Source organism: Oncorhynchus clarkii, chromosome 31, assembly GCF_045791955.1.
Source record: "Oncorhynchus clarkii lewisi isolate Uvic-CL-2024 chromosome 31, UVic_Ocla_1.0, whole genome shotgun sequence".
Classification (NCBI taxonomy): Eukaryota; Metazoa; Chordata; class Actinopteri; order Salmoniformes; family Salmonidae; genus Oncorhynchus; species Oncorhynchus clarkii.
The window spans coordinates 35814137-35830060 of record NC_092177.1 but is presented as its reverse complement, the minus strand read 5'-3'; positions in this window follow the sequence as shown (position 1 = coordinate 35830060).

Genomic DNA, 15924 nt, shown 5'->3' with positions numbered 1-15924 from the left:
CGTGTCCGATTTCAATAAGGCTTTACAGCGAAAGAACAACATATGATTATGTTAGGTCAGAGCCAAGTCAAAAAAACACACACCATTTTTCCAGCCAAAGATAGGAGTCACAAAAAGCAGAAATATCGATAAAATGATTCACTAACCTTTGATGATCTTCATCAGATGACACTGATAGGACATCATGTTACACAATACATGTATGTTTTGTTTGATAATGTGCATATTTATTTCTAAAAATCTTAGTTTACATTGGCACGTTACGTGCAGTAATGTTTTGATTCCAAAACATCCGGTGATTTTGCAGATAGTCACATCAAATCCCAGAAATACTCATAATAAACATTTATAAAAGATACAAGTGTTATTCACAGAATTAAAGAGAGACGTCTCCTTAATGCAACCGCTGTGTCAGATTTTTAAAAAGACTAATCTGAGTACGGCGCTCAGAGCCCAATCCAGCCAAAGAAATATCCGCCAAATATCCGCCATGTTTCTAACAGAAGTTAGAAATAACATTATAAATATTCACTTACCTTTTTCACTCACTTATCTTCATCAGATAGCACTCCCAGGAATACCAGTTTGACAAATTACAGATTTGTTCCATAAAGTCCATAATTTATGTCCAAATAGCCACTTGTTAGCGTGCTCAGCCCAGTAATCCATCTTCATGAGGCGCGAGCACTACTTCCAGACAAAACTCAAAGTTCCTTTACAGGTCGTAGAAACATTTCAAATGATGTATGGAATAAATCTTTAGGATGTTTTTAACATAAATCATCAATAAGGCTCCAACCGGAGAATTCCATTGTCTGTAGAAAAGCACTGGAATGAGAGCTAACTCTGACGGGACCGTACGTCACGAGCCTGAGACACTCTGCCAGACCCATGACTCATTCAGCTCCCATTCCCCCCTCCTTTATAGCAGAAGCCTTAGGAAGTGCAACTTGACCCCATAGACACTGTGTATTCGGTAGGCCAAGCTTTGAAAAACTACAAACCTTGGATTTTTCTCAGGGGTTCGCTTGCCATATGAGTTCTGTTATACTCACAGACATCATTCAAACAGTTTTAGAAACTTCAGAGTGTTTTCTATCCAATACTAATAATAATATGCATACAGTCCCAGATGCATATATTAGCATCTGGGACTGAGTAGGAGGCAGTTCACTCTGGGCACACTATTTCATCCAAAAGTGAAAATGCTGCCCCCTATCCCAAACAGGATTTATTCTACATGGACCTGTTACTACATTTGACAATTATCAAAACGATTATTTTAGAATATCTACAGTGCCTTGCGAAAGTATTCGGCCCCCTTGAACTTTGCGACCTTTTGCCACATTTCAGGCTTCAAACATAAAGATATAAAACTGTATTTTTTGTGAAGAATCAACAACAAGTGGGACACAATCATGAAGTGGAACGACATTTATTGGATATTTCAAACTTTTTTAACAAATCAAAAACTGAAAAATTGGGCGTGCAAAATTATTCAGCCCCTTTACTTTCAGTGCAGCAAACTCTCTCCAGAAGTTCAGTGAGGATCTCTGAATGATCCAATGTTGACCTAAATGACTAATGATGATAAATACAATCCACCTGTGTGTAATCAAGTCTCCGTATAAATGCACCTGCACTGTGATAGTCTCAGAGGTCCGTTAAAAGCGCAGAGAGCATCATGAAGAACAAGGAACACACCAGGCAGGTCCGAGATACTGTTGTGAAGAAGTTTAAAGCCGGATTTGGATACAAAAATATTTCCCAAGCTTTAAACATCCCAAGGAGCACTGTGCAAGCGATAATATTGAAATGGAAGGAGTATCAGACCACTACAAATCTACCAAGACCTGGCCGTCCCTCTAAACTTTCAGCTCATACAAGGAGAAGACTGATCAGAGATGCAGCCAAGAGGCCCATGATCACTCTGAAAGAACTGCAGAGATCTACAGCTGAGGTGGGAGACTCTGTCCATAGGACAACAATCAGTCGTATATTGCACAAATCTGGCCTTTATGGAAGAGTGGCAAGAAGAAAGCCATTTCTTAAAGATATCCATAAAAAGTGTAGTTTAAAGTTTGCCACAAGCCACCTGGGAGACACACCAAACATGTGGAAGAAGGTGCTCTGGTCAGATGAAACCAAAATTGAACTTTTTGGCAACAATGCAAAACATTATGTTTGGCGTAAAAGCAACACAGCTCATCACCCTGAACACACCAACACATGCTTGTGCTTCTAGTTCCGACAATGCAGTAATAACAAGTAATCTAACTAACAATTCCAAAACTACTGTCTTGTACACAAACATGAGATATGATACATGTATTACATTTGATATAGAGCGTAAGTAACATTTATATAAGGTAGCATTGTTTAAAAGATATATTTACATCATTTCCCATCAATTCCCATTATTAAAGTGGCTGGAGTTGAACACAGTGTTAGTGGTGGCTGTTTAACAGTCTGAGCTCATCAATTCAGTTTGTCTGTGATGTGTATGCCGAGGAACTTAAAACCCTGGGGGCGGCCCGTCAGGAAGTCCAGAACACACCATCCCCATTGTCAAACATGGTGGTGGCAGCATCATGGTTTGGGCCTGCTTTTCTTCAGCAGGGACAGGGAAGATTGTTACAATTGATGGGAAGATGGATGGAGCCAAATACAGGACCATTCTGGAAGAAAACCTGATGGAGTCTGCAAAAGACCTGAGACTGGGACGGAGATTTGTCTTCCAACAAGACAATGATCCAAAACATAAAGCAAAATCTACAATGGAATGGTTCAAAAATAAACATATCCAGGTGTTAGAATGGCCAAGTCAAAGTCCAGACCTGAATCCAATCGAGAATCTGTGGAAAGAACTGAAAACTGCTGTTCACAAATGCTCTCCATCCAACCTCACTGAGCTCGAGCTGTTTTGCAAGGAGGAATGGGAAAAAATGTCGGTCTCTCGATGTGCAAAACTGATAGAGACATACCCCAAGCGACTTACAGCTGTAATCGCAGCAAAAGGTGGCGCTACAAAGTATTAACTTAAAGGGGCTGAATAATTTTGCACGCCCAATTTTTCAGTTTTTGATTTGTTAAAAAAGTTTGAAATATCCAATAAATGTCGTTCCACTTCATGATTGTGTCCCACTTGTTGTTGATTCTTCACAAATAAAATAATATATATCTTTATGTTTGAAGCCTGAAATGTGGCAAAAGGTCGCAAAGTTCAAGGGGGCCGAATACTTTCGCAAGGCACTGTACATAAATTCAGCAATTGCATTCTTCTCAAATTACTCTGTAGGCTACTGACCTATTCAAAACTTCCTCTGTCATCTCACCATACATCTCCCTGTAGTTATTGAACTCAACCTGCAGGAGGTTTGTTTGTTGTTATTGACTGGGGGGAAACAGCTGTGGCCAAGGTTCTGACAGATGTGTGTGTCTTGGTGGTGGCAAGGACACACCCAAGAAACACCCACATCAAATCACACCCCCAAGCCAACTCACATTTGGCTTCTGTTATGGCTGCCAGCAAGCCAGAAAATGAGGCCAAATAAACGGGCGCAGTTCCTCTTTAACAGAAAATCACCTTCTGGTGTAAGACCCATATAAAAAATGCTTGTCAATCCATGCTATATATTAAAAACAAAACTACATTTTAAATGAAGTAGGCATTGGTCTGAAGTCTAAAAACGAATTTCACATAAGCACCACAATGCCTATTCCACCCATGCTCTACCAAGGTTTTCCAGCACACAGCTTTGACCTACTACAGGCCTGATGGTCTTGTAAATATAAAAGCAAAGTTTGCTTTCATTTAATAAAATTAGCAAGAAAGTTAGCTTAGTAATGTCTTACTATGGTGTGTGAAGAATCCAATACTTTACCTTGTATGCGGTACAGATCACATTATTGTGGATGCACCTCTATATCAGTATGAATTAGACTGTTTGAGAAGGTTTGAAACCCAAGCAACCTACATACAAAGTTTGAAGTACAATACCAACATAGCTACTGTAGTAGGTCAAAGCTTTTAGCTGGAAAACCTTGGTAAAGCATGCGTAGAATAGGCATTGTGATGCTCATGTGAATTTGATTTATTTTTCGGCTTCAGACCAATGCCTACTTCACTTAAAATGTAGTTTGTTTTAAATAGATAGCATGGATTGATGAGAAAAGGGGAACTCAGAACACATGGCTGGTATAGTGCACTAATATTAACAAACACCAAACACAAAAAAGTCGACCTTTCAAGCCAAATGGGCTGTACTGGCTGGGCTTGGAAGTGGACCAAAAAGACAAATTACAGTGCATCTCAGTCTTCAGTACAATAATTTAGTGGTTACATGCAGTATTCCAGTCCTCAAAGTACTGTTTCTTAATCAGAACAGCAAACAGGTGGAAAACACAGCAAAGCTCTCACAGTATTCAATAAGGACTAAATATTAAAAGGTCTAGCAGACTAAAGTGTACATGCAATACATCCCGCTAGCGGGACAACAGAAATGTGAGGGAGGGCAATTCAAATAAATATTCGTAATATTAAACATTCATGAACATACAAGTATCTTATATCATTTAAAAGCTTAACTTCTTGTTAATCCAACTGCATTGTCAGATTTCAAAAAGGCTTTACGGCGAAAGCATACCATGAGATTATCTGAGGACAGCGCCCCACATTAAAATATTTTTTCAACCAGCACAGGCTTCACAAAATCACAAATGGCGATTAAATAAATCACTTACCTTGGAAGATCTTCCTCTGGTTGCAGTCCCAAGGGTCCCAGCTACACAGTGAATGTTCATTTTGTTTGATAAAGTCCTTATTTCTTTAAAAAAAAACTTGTTTAGGCGCCATTGATTTCAGTAATCCACTCCAACATTCATACAAAAGGAATCCAAAAAGCTACCGGTAAACTTCGTCCAAACAAGTCAAACAACGTTTCTATTCAATCCTCAGGTACCCTAATATGTAAATAAGCAATAATTTTTCAGAGGGAAAGAAATATGTTCAAAAGTAAAATAATGAAATGAGTGCCCTCATTCATGCACTCCAAAGACTACTTTTCCTGTGGAGCTCCCTTTGGAAAGACTACCATCCTAAAATATATTTTAGGATGGATGTTCCTTGGGTTTTCGCCTGCCATATCAATTCTGTTATACTCACATACATTATTTTAACAGTTTTAGGAACTTCAAAGTGTTTTCTATCACATTATACCAATTATATGCATATCCTAGCCTCTGGGCCTGAGTAACATGCAGTTTACTTTGGACACGTCAGTCGGTTGGAAATTCAGGATACTGCCCCCTAGCTGTAAGTTTTAACTAGGTCTTTCTTTGCACCATATGACTGGACAATAATCAAGATAACATCAAACTAGAGCCTGCTGTACTTGCTTTGTTGAGTGTGGTGTCAAAAAAAGCAGAGCATCTCTTTATTACAGACACTTCCTCTCCTCATCTTTACAACCATTGAATCAATATGTTTTGACCATGACAATTTACAATCTAAGGTAACACCAAGTAATTTAGTCTCCCCAGCCACATCATTCAGTCGCAGATTCAGCTGAGGTCTAGAACTTAACGGATTATTTGTACCAAATACAATACTCTTAGTGTTAGAGATGTTAAGGACCAGTTTATTACTGGCCATCCATTCCAAAACAGACTGCAACTCTTTGTTAAGGGTTTCAGTGATGTACAGGTTTCAGTAACGTATTATCTGTGGTTGCTGATGCGTACATGGTTCAATGCTCAGCATACATGCTATAATGCCAGTAGCAGGTCATTGGTAAAAATAGAATAGAGGGCCTAGAGGAAAGGTGACATTCTCTGCTGTCAGGTAACAGTCATATAATCATTAGCATGAACTGTGTGGCTAATTGCCCATTGACTCTTTGTACTCTCAACTAGGGATCAAGGAGGAACTAATAATTACTCCCTCTTTTGTATCTATTCTTTTAGAGTCCAGCACAAAAAACACCTATAATTTCAGGTAATTTTTTATTCCCAATGCATCTCACAATGGATAGCAAATTCTTCTCTTTTGACTCGACCTGAATTATAGGTATCTGAAGAATTAAAACTCGAGGCTAGATTGATGTTGTAATTTCAATGGTGCAAAGTTTGCAAAGCCAAGAACATGAAACGCTATTTAATTACACTGAATTGTAAGATTGTATTACAGTCCTTTACCTCAGGCCCGTGCACAGACCTGCTTAACTAAGTCCCTTTCATCTTTGGTTCTAGCTTGCTTAGCCCAAAATGTGTGATGACTGAGTGTGCTGTAAAAGAAAATGAAGGCCTATGTTAAAACAAATAATGGAGAATTTGTCTACAGAAGCAGAAGTATGAATGGATTTATTCTTGCAGCATGCTGCAAGAGCTCTGATAGGTTGGAGGACATCCTCTGGAAGTTGTCATTATACTGTGTATGTCTATGGAAGGGGGTAAGAACCATGAGATTCCTAGGTTTTCCATTGAAGTCAATGTACCCAGAGGAGGACGGAAACTAGCTGTCCTCTGGCTATACCATGGTGCTACCCTACATAGTGTTGCTGAGGCTACTGTAGACCATTGCAAAATAGAGTGTTTATATAGATTATTTGGTGACGTGAACATATTTAGTATAGTTTTATCTAAAAACGATAGCTAATTAAATGTTTCACACATTTACTTTTTATGAAAATCACTTAGGAGGATGGTCCTCCCCTTCTTCCTATATGGAGCCTCCACTGATACAGTCTCTGTGTTAATGTATTAGCTGTAAGTATCTTGACTACACTTGTAGTGTGTGGCCTTGAAGACAGAGAGGTAATTCTTGTTTTGTATCTATTGTCTATTGCTACATTTAAGCTGGCCCAGGACATAGTGGCACGGCTTGCACTTCATTACTATGCATGGCAGTCTCGCTTGGCTAAGTTTATAACAAACATGAATGTGTTGGAAATTCAATATTGTTTGCATAGTGAACTTACACACAGCACTGACACACACACTTACCCAACCAGACATGCCACCAGGGGTCTTTTCATAGTCCCCAGGTCCAGAACAAATTAAAGGAAATGTACAGTTTTATACAGAGCCATAAGTGCATGGAACTCCCTTCCATCTCATATAGTGAACAGCAAACCTGGTTTCAAAAAACGAATAAAGCAACACCTCATGGCACAATGCCTTTCCCTCATGTGACCTATTGGTGTGTATGTACTGACATGTATGTGTAACTGATAGATGCGCGCACACACACTACATGTTAATGTTTTTAAATGTACAGTTGAAGTCGGAAGTTACATACACTTGGTTGGAATCATTAAAACACGTTTTTCAACCACTGCACAAATTTCTTGTTAACAAACTATAGTTTTGGCAAGTCGGTTAAGACATCTACTTAGTGCATGACACAAGTACTTTTTCCAACAATTGTTCACAGACAGATTAATTCACTGTATCACAGTTCCAGTGGTTCAGAAGTTTCACACACTAAGTTGACTGTGCCTTTAAACAGCTTGGAAAATTCCAGAAAATGATGTCATGGCTTTAGAAGCTTCTAATAGGCGAATTGACATAATTTGAGTCAATTGGAGGTGTACCTGTGGATGTATTTCAAGGCCTACCTTCAATCTCAGTGCCTCTTTGCTTGACATCATGGGGAAATCAAAAGAAATTAGCCAAGACCTCAGAAAAAAATTGTAGACCTCCACAAGTCTGTGTCATCCTTGGAAGCAATTCCCAAACGCCTGAAGGTACCACGTTCATCTGTACAAACAATAGTACGCAAGTATAAACACCATGGGACTACGCAGCCGTCATACTGCTCAGGAAGGAGATGCATTCTGTCTCCTAGAGATGTTGTATTTTTTTTAACCTTTATTTAACTAGGCAAGTCAGTTAAGAACAAATTCTGCCTGTTCAGGGGCAGAAGGACAGATTTGTACCTTGTCAGCTCGGGGGTTGAACTCACCTTCCAGTTACTAGTCCAACGCTCTAACCACTAGGCTACCCTGCCGCCCCGTACTTTGGTGTGAAAAGTGCAAATCAATCCCAACAGCAAAGGACCTTGTGAAGATTCTGGAGGAAATAGGTACAAAAGCATCTATATACACAGTAAAACGAGTCCTATATCGACATAACCTGAGATGCCGCTCTGCAAGGAAGAAGCCACTGCTCCAAAACCGCCATAAAAAAGCCAGACTAGCTAGAGCTAGGAGGCTTACAAACCTGATTCAGTTACACCAGCTCTGTCAGGAGGAATGGGCCAAAATTCACCCAACTTATTGTGGGAAGCTTGTGGAAGGCTACGCGAAACGTTTGACCCAAGTTAATCAAATTAAGGCAAAAATACCGAATACAAATGGAGTGTATGTAATTTTCTGATCCACTGGGAATGTGATGAAAAAAATAAAAGCTGATATAAATCATTATCTCTACTATTATTCTGACATTTCATGTTCTTAAAATAAAGTGGTGATCCTAACTGACCTAAAACGAATCATTTTTACTTGGATTAAATGTCAGGAATTGTGAAACTGAGTTTAAATGTATTTTTCTGAGGTGCATGTAAACATCTGACTTCAACTGTATGTATGTAAATGGTAGCCTTTTGTTTTTAATGTATTTTTTTGTTATGTATCGGACCCCAGTAAGACTAGCAGTCACCAATGTTGTTGGCTAATGGGGATCCTAATACATCAAATAAAATCACAACTCCAATCCCTGGCTATTATTGCCAAATTCCTATAGGCCTGAATGCTGTTGTTTAGCCCCAGATTTAGTGAACATCTGCACTCTGGCATTATCTTCCATTACAACCGTGAGAACCGGAACACTTCCAATGTAATGTGTGACCAGTGCTTGTCCCCAAACATAATTGGTAGTTCTCTCCTATGGTGAATACCTAAGGATTTATATAAGGGATAGAATATGCTGTATGCCTTAATGAACACTTTCTCTCCCGGCTCACTCTTGACCTCAATTTTAGTTTTTTAAAGTGTAGTGCACATTTCCTCTTTCGATACACTTTTTTTAAAAGTACATCAGAGGAAAACAAAAGGTCACTTGAGAGAAAAGTGGTTTATATATATGTTGCTCAGGCATATATTTGGACACTTGATGGAATTTAACCTTTGATGGCAGAAATAGATAACATAAAAGTGTTTGTTGTGTTGCATGATTTTTCCTTCTGTCATGGAGACAGTCTTGGATGGTTGGCTGGTTTAGATAGAGGATGGGAAGCAAAGTGATTTCTGTACTTGTTGGCCCCTGTGGGGACGATGCCTCCCCAGTCACTCCATATAAATAATAATAACCGCAGGAATGTGACAACATTTCTCATTCTGCAGTGTACTATTTTGTGTCTATAAGTGAAATAATTGACTTCAAAAAGCATTTAAACTGTCACGCCCTGACCTTAGATATCTCTGTGTGTCTGTATATTTTGGTTAGGTCAGGGTGTGACTAGGGTGGGTACTCTAGTTTTTGTATGTCAAGGGGTTTTTGTATGTCTATGTTGGCCTGATATGGTTCACAATCAGAGACAGCTATTTATCGTTGTCTCTGATTGGGGATCATATTTAGGTAGCCATTTCCCTCATTTGTGTTGTGGGATCTTGTCTATGTATAGTTGCCTTAGTGCACATCAGTAGCTTCACGTTTAGTTTGGTTGTTTGTTGTTTTGTTAGGTGAGTTTCAGTTTATTTAAATTATGTGGAACTCTACTCACGCTGCGCCTTGGTCCGATCCTTACGACGAACGTGACATAAACGTTATACATTTGTAACTATTTGTGATCACAATATTGGTATTCAATCGAGCATTGTGTCATTTTCAAAATCCCTATGTAACACCAAGATAAGAAGTTGCTCTGCCATAATGTTGCCATGAGGTTATGAACCCTAGACGGAGCGCTCCAGACTTGCTCGAAGTACATATTCTCACTCTTTAATTAAGCAGAGTAGAGATATCAAAGAATTAGTTAGGGGCCTATACTTGGAATTTTAAAATCGTTATACAAATGTTATGCGGCCGGTTTACTGTGTGGAGCTAAAACAAAACTAGTGTCTGTGATTATTTTTAGGACTTGATTAATCTCTGGTGGTACACTTTGTACTATTCATTATTTCATGCAAAATAAGCAAGACTTATTGATGAATAATAATCACAATATAGGAAATGGTAGCTAGTTTCCCTAACAAGATATTCCTCCTATTCAATCAAATCCTGTAACATGTTTTTCAGGGAAAGTTAATAACCGTATTCTGCTTTCACTGTATTTTAGGCTTATCTTATTCCAGAAACACTGTTATATGTTTTAATTGAACAGGTTTTTCCTAAATGGGTAAAGAACAATCATTTCCATAACGTTTTCCTTATTAGCCAATGTAAATAGGAGTCAAGACATAGTGGCCATGTCCGAATACTCATACCAGCGTACTACATATTTAAACTGCATACTATTTTACTTAGCGTGTACAGTTTAGTAAAAAAGTATACAGGATGCTACAACCTCAACAAAGTAGTAGCTCCTGATTGGCTGAGTAGATGGGGCAGGGCAGAGTTATGGTGGATTTTTCCAAATTCAACAGATATACATTGCATTAACCAGATGGATAATAGCTCATTTCCAATGTTATTCATTTCTCTAAACTCTGAATGAAATAGGAATGGAGTTATAGGCAGACTATCACATTCAACCTATACCGTAGTAGACCATATAGCCCATCTATCCTATTTGAAAAGCACTGAAGACAGAAATAGATCATTTTTTTCCATTTCAACATATGTATTAGTGAAACCAAAGTGCTGTAAAATATATAAATGAAATCAAATAGCCTAGTACACACACCAAAACATTTCAAATGTTCAAATCAAAAGGCTATTGGACAGAAAAATGTGGAATGTCGGGTGCATTGCAAATTCAGAACCACTGGACAGCAACATAATAAACTGAAGCACGGATCATTGGGAACAAGATCAGAATGACTGCTAAGGCTTGATCCATTACTTAAATTATTAAAAAGGTAGCCTAGCCCAGGGTTTCCCAAACGTTTTCACTAAGGGTACTTGAAGAGAACTAAGCCCTATTAGTCGCTGCCGATTTCTTTCTGAGTAAGTGTAACAGGGAACTGCCTTGAGTCGAGCGGCAAGATAAGTTGACGCCGTACAGAGTACGTAAAACTCTGTTTTCCAGCCATACAGTCTGTGTGAAAGTGTTGCAGTGCACTGTGCAGAGGTATAGCCTCTCTGATGAACACAATAGGTATTATCCTCACTAGTCTGGGCTTGATTCCTGGACTGGCCTGAGGGATGAGAGAGAAACTGAAGATTCTGCACCAAGACCAAGCTTTGGCTGGTGTGTGGTCTGGGATTGACATGGGGAACATTTTGCTGATGGACAGACCCTTCCGGAGCTTCAAAGATGACAGAGAGGATGAGAGAATAGTAGTCAATGTGAGGATAGAAGATTGTTAGAAATTAACACACACTGATCACACACACATAACTACAGAGAGAGCGAGAGAGAGAGACACTCCAATACATACACACACACACAGTACTCATCGCATATCCCACTGACCTGCAGACCTTTAGCCCTACATAAATGGCTAAGAGACTATTGCTGCTCTGTGGGTATAACATTTATTGATCATTTTGATACCTTCTGGAAACAAAGCTTGTATTATAAGGAGGATAGGATCCACCCAAATCATTTGGGTTCCTGGATCCTTTCACAGCATTTTACGGCTGCGTTGAGACAATGAATTATCAGTGACCTAAGTCCAGCTCATTTAATCCCTACCATTGTGTCGCTGAGTTGTCATAATGCTTCAGCAAATGTACATTATCTCAAGGGCGTTGGAAGACAGAATGTAAGTAACCTAGTTCATGTCCAGAGTTATACTGTTTGCACTGAGGTGGTGTGCCATAGCAGGAAGTCCACTGTGTGCAGCTCTCCTTGCACTAACATAAATAACCTGAGGATGTCTACCTCTGCTAAGCTTCCCAGAAAAGCAATAAAAACAATCAAGCATTCCAGAAAAGTGCTAAAAATAGCCCACATGAACATACGATTTCATGAAACAAGGTTATATTTCATATTATGTTCATATTCTGACAATCTCTGAAATTCACTTAGATATTACCTTTGATGATACAATGGTAGCAATACATGGTTATAAGATCTACAAAAAATACAGAAATGCTAAAGGTGGAGGTGTGGCCGTTTGTATTCAGAACCATTTATTGATTTAAATATTGACTGGCTTTCATCAGGCTGCCCACTCAAGAGAATGCTTCAAACGGTAATTAGTCCCTGCGACCTAGTTAAGGTTATCCGTCAACCTACCAGGGTAGTTACAAACAGCACAGGAATGAAATCGTCATCATGTATTGATCACATCTTTACTAATACTGCAGAAATTAGCTTGAAGGTAGCCATATCTAGGAAAACCAAAGTTCCAAAGGCTGGGCCTAATATTGTGTATAAGAGGTCATACAATAAGTTTTGTAGTGATTCCTATGTTGTTGATGTAAAGACTATTTGTTGGTCCGTGGTGTGTAATGAGAAGCAACCAGTCGCTGCACTTGCACATTTATGAAATTGCTTATCCCAGTTACTAATAAGCATGCACCCATTAAGAAAATCAGTGTAAAAACTGTTAAATCCCCATGATGAAATTGCATGGTTGAGAGGGATGAGTCAAAATAAATGGCAAATAAGTCTGGCTGCACAACTTATTGGCAAATGTACTGCAAATTAAGAAATCATGTGACTAAACTGCATAAAAAGAAGAAACTACACTATGAAAAATTGTTTGACCAGATACAATGTTATTTTACAGTAAACAAATTCAGACATTCAGACATACATACATTCAGCACACTTATGAGGAAGGACATTCAACAAGCACAGCAAATGACTGATGTTTGGCTGAGAGAAATGTATGATTTGTATTTATTATGGATCCCAGCAGCTACTCTTCCTGAGTTCCAGCAAAATTAAGGCAGTTTATACCATTTAAAAACATTACAATACATTCACAGATTTCACAACACACTGTGTGCCCTCAGGGCCCTACTCCACAACTACCACATATCTACAGGACAAAATCATTGTGTACGTGTATGTATAGTGCGTATGTTATCATGTGTATGTGCCTATGTTTGTGTTGCTTCACAGTCCCCGCTGTTCCATAAGGTGTTTTTTTATCTGTATTTTAAATCAAATTGTACTGCTTGTATTACTGATAAAGATATTGTGGGGGCTGTTTTGTGAGACTTCAGTGAAACTTTAGATATTATCGATTATAGTCTGCTCCTGGAAAAACGTATGTGTTTTTGGCTTTACGCCCCCTGCTATATTGTGAATAAAGAGTTACCTGTCTATCATAACTCAGAGGATGTTCTTTAATGGAAGCCTATCCAACACAATCCATGTGGAATCAGGAATTCCCCAGGGCAGCTGTCTGGGCCACTTGCTTTTTTCAATCTTTGAGTAAAGACAGTGTGTCTATGTATGTGGATGAGTCAACACTATACACGTCAGTGACTGAAATGACTGCAATGCTTAACAAAAAGCTGCCGTTAGTTTCAGAGTGGGTGGCAAGGAATAAATTAGTCCTAAATATTTCAAATCAAAAAGCATTGTATTTGGGACAAATCATTCACTAAACCCTAAACCTCAACTACATCTTTTAATGAATAATGTGGAAATTGAACAAGTTGAGGTGACTAAACTGCTTGGAGTAACCCTGAATTGTAATTGGTCTTATAAATGGTCTTGTAAATTGTAAATGGTCAAAACATATTGATACAACAGTAGCTAAGATGGGGAGAAGTATGTCCATAATAAAGTGCTGTTCTGCTTTCTTAACAGCACTATCAACAAGGCAGATCCTACATGCCCTAGTTTTGACACACCTGGACTACTGTTGAGTCGTGTGGTCAGGTGCCACAAAGAGGGACTTAGGAAATTTGCAAATTGGCTCAGAACAGGCCAGCACGGCTGGCCCTTGGATATACACAGAGAGCTAACATTAATAATATGCATGTCAATCTCTCCTGGCTCAAAGTGGAAGAGAGATTGACTTCATTACTACTTGTATTTGTGAGAGTATTGACATGTTGAGCTGTCTGTTTGAACTACAGGCACATAGCTCAGACACCCATTTATACCCCACAAGACATGCCACCAGAGATCTCTTCGCAGTCCCCAAGTCCAGAACAGACTATGGGGTGCGCACAGTACTATGTAGCACCATGACTACATGGACCTTTATTCCACATCAAGTAACTCATGCAAGCAGTAAATTTAAAAAACAGATAAAAATGCACCTTATGGAACAGCAGGGACTGTGAAGCAACACAAACATAGGCACAGACGCATGCATACAAACTAACGATAACATATGCACTTTACACACATGGATTTTTTTGTTGTAGACATGTGGTAGTAGAGTAGGGGCCTGAGGGCACACACTTAATGTGTTGTGAAATCTGTTATGAATGTATTGTAATGTTTTTAAAATTGCATAACTGCCTTAATTTCGCTGAACCCCAGGAAGAATAGCTGCTGCCTTGGCAGCAGTGATTTCCATTGTTATCAAGATATCTTAAGCTACATGTCCACCAGATGCGTCAAACTGTTTGCGTTCCGGCAGAAGTCATTCATTGTCAATGGAGCAGTCTGCAACGCTACATTTGGCATGCTACGCTAGGCTGCAGTGCGTTCTGTGTACTGCATGCGTTCAATATTTTCAACTTGTGTGAGGCATTACCATGTGGTGGTACAAAAGGAAGTTTGTAAAAGTTTCCATAGCGAGGGTGGCCCATATAGAGGCCAAATTATGATGACTATTGTGTAGTTAGAGAGGAGAGGATACCGGCTTGACGACTGCAAATTTGTCTCAGATAAGAAATGACACTGCTTGGGTAGTGTGCATTGTTGGATAGTTTTCATGAAACCAGCCAACAGAATTGCGTGCAGAATTAATATGCACAGAACTGTTCTGTGCATAATTTAACATGCCATCATGCAGGGCAAGCTAGTGATTTGAAATCAGTACTCTGTATGGTAACAACCAGTTCAGTTTATTTAGGTTGCTAGAGATGAGTGACAGAAGAATAGAAACAAATAAGATTAATTGTTGTAATGCACCCTTGTGTGCGCCAGTCTGTTGGTAGCTCTGCCAGTCTGTTGGTAGCTCTGGTAGCTCTGATAGGAGAATAACTTTAATCCATTGTAATTATTAGCTTTGGTCGCATCAAGTACGTATAGCAAAATGCATATGCATCTGGTGGACATACGGCATTAGTCAATCACATCCCATCACTAATGCACATTGTGACTAGAGGCTCAACAATATAGTACATGTGAAAGGGAAGCTATTGTCAAGGAATTATATATTCTCAATGTTTATGTCAGCGAACAATGTAAAATGCCAAATATGTAGGGATGTCATGATTTATTTTAAATGGGCTCATGCTGCAAATGTGTCAGATGGATCTCGAAACTTGAAAGAAAAGGGATAAACTGAACATACCAAATCGCACCATGAGTCAAGTCTTCCAAGTATCTCACCACGTGAGTCACTGCCTTGATTAATATTTTATTGCATGATACAAATGAATTGAAGATTGAAGATTTCCTAAGAAACAAGACTTCCCAAAGCAATTACAAGAGGCTTCTTCTTAGAGTAGCACATTCTACCTACACTCTTAGAAAAAAGGGGTTATTTGGCAGTCCCCATAGGAGAACACTTTTTGGTCCCAGGTAGAACCCTTTCGTGTTCCATGTAGAACCCTCTGTGGAAGGGTTCTAAATGTAACCCAAAGGGTTTCTATCTGGAACCAAAAAAGGGTTCTTCAAAGGGTTCTCCTATGGGGACACTTTTAGGCTCTATACTTTTTTTCTAAGTGTAGCCTGGT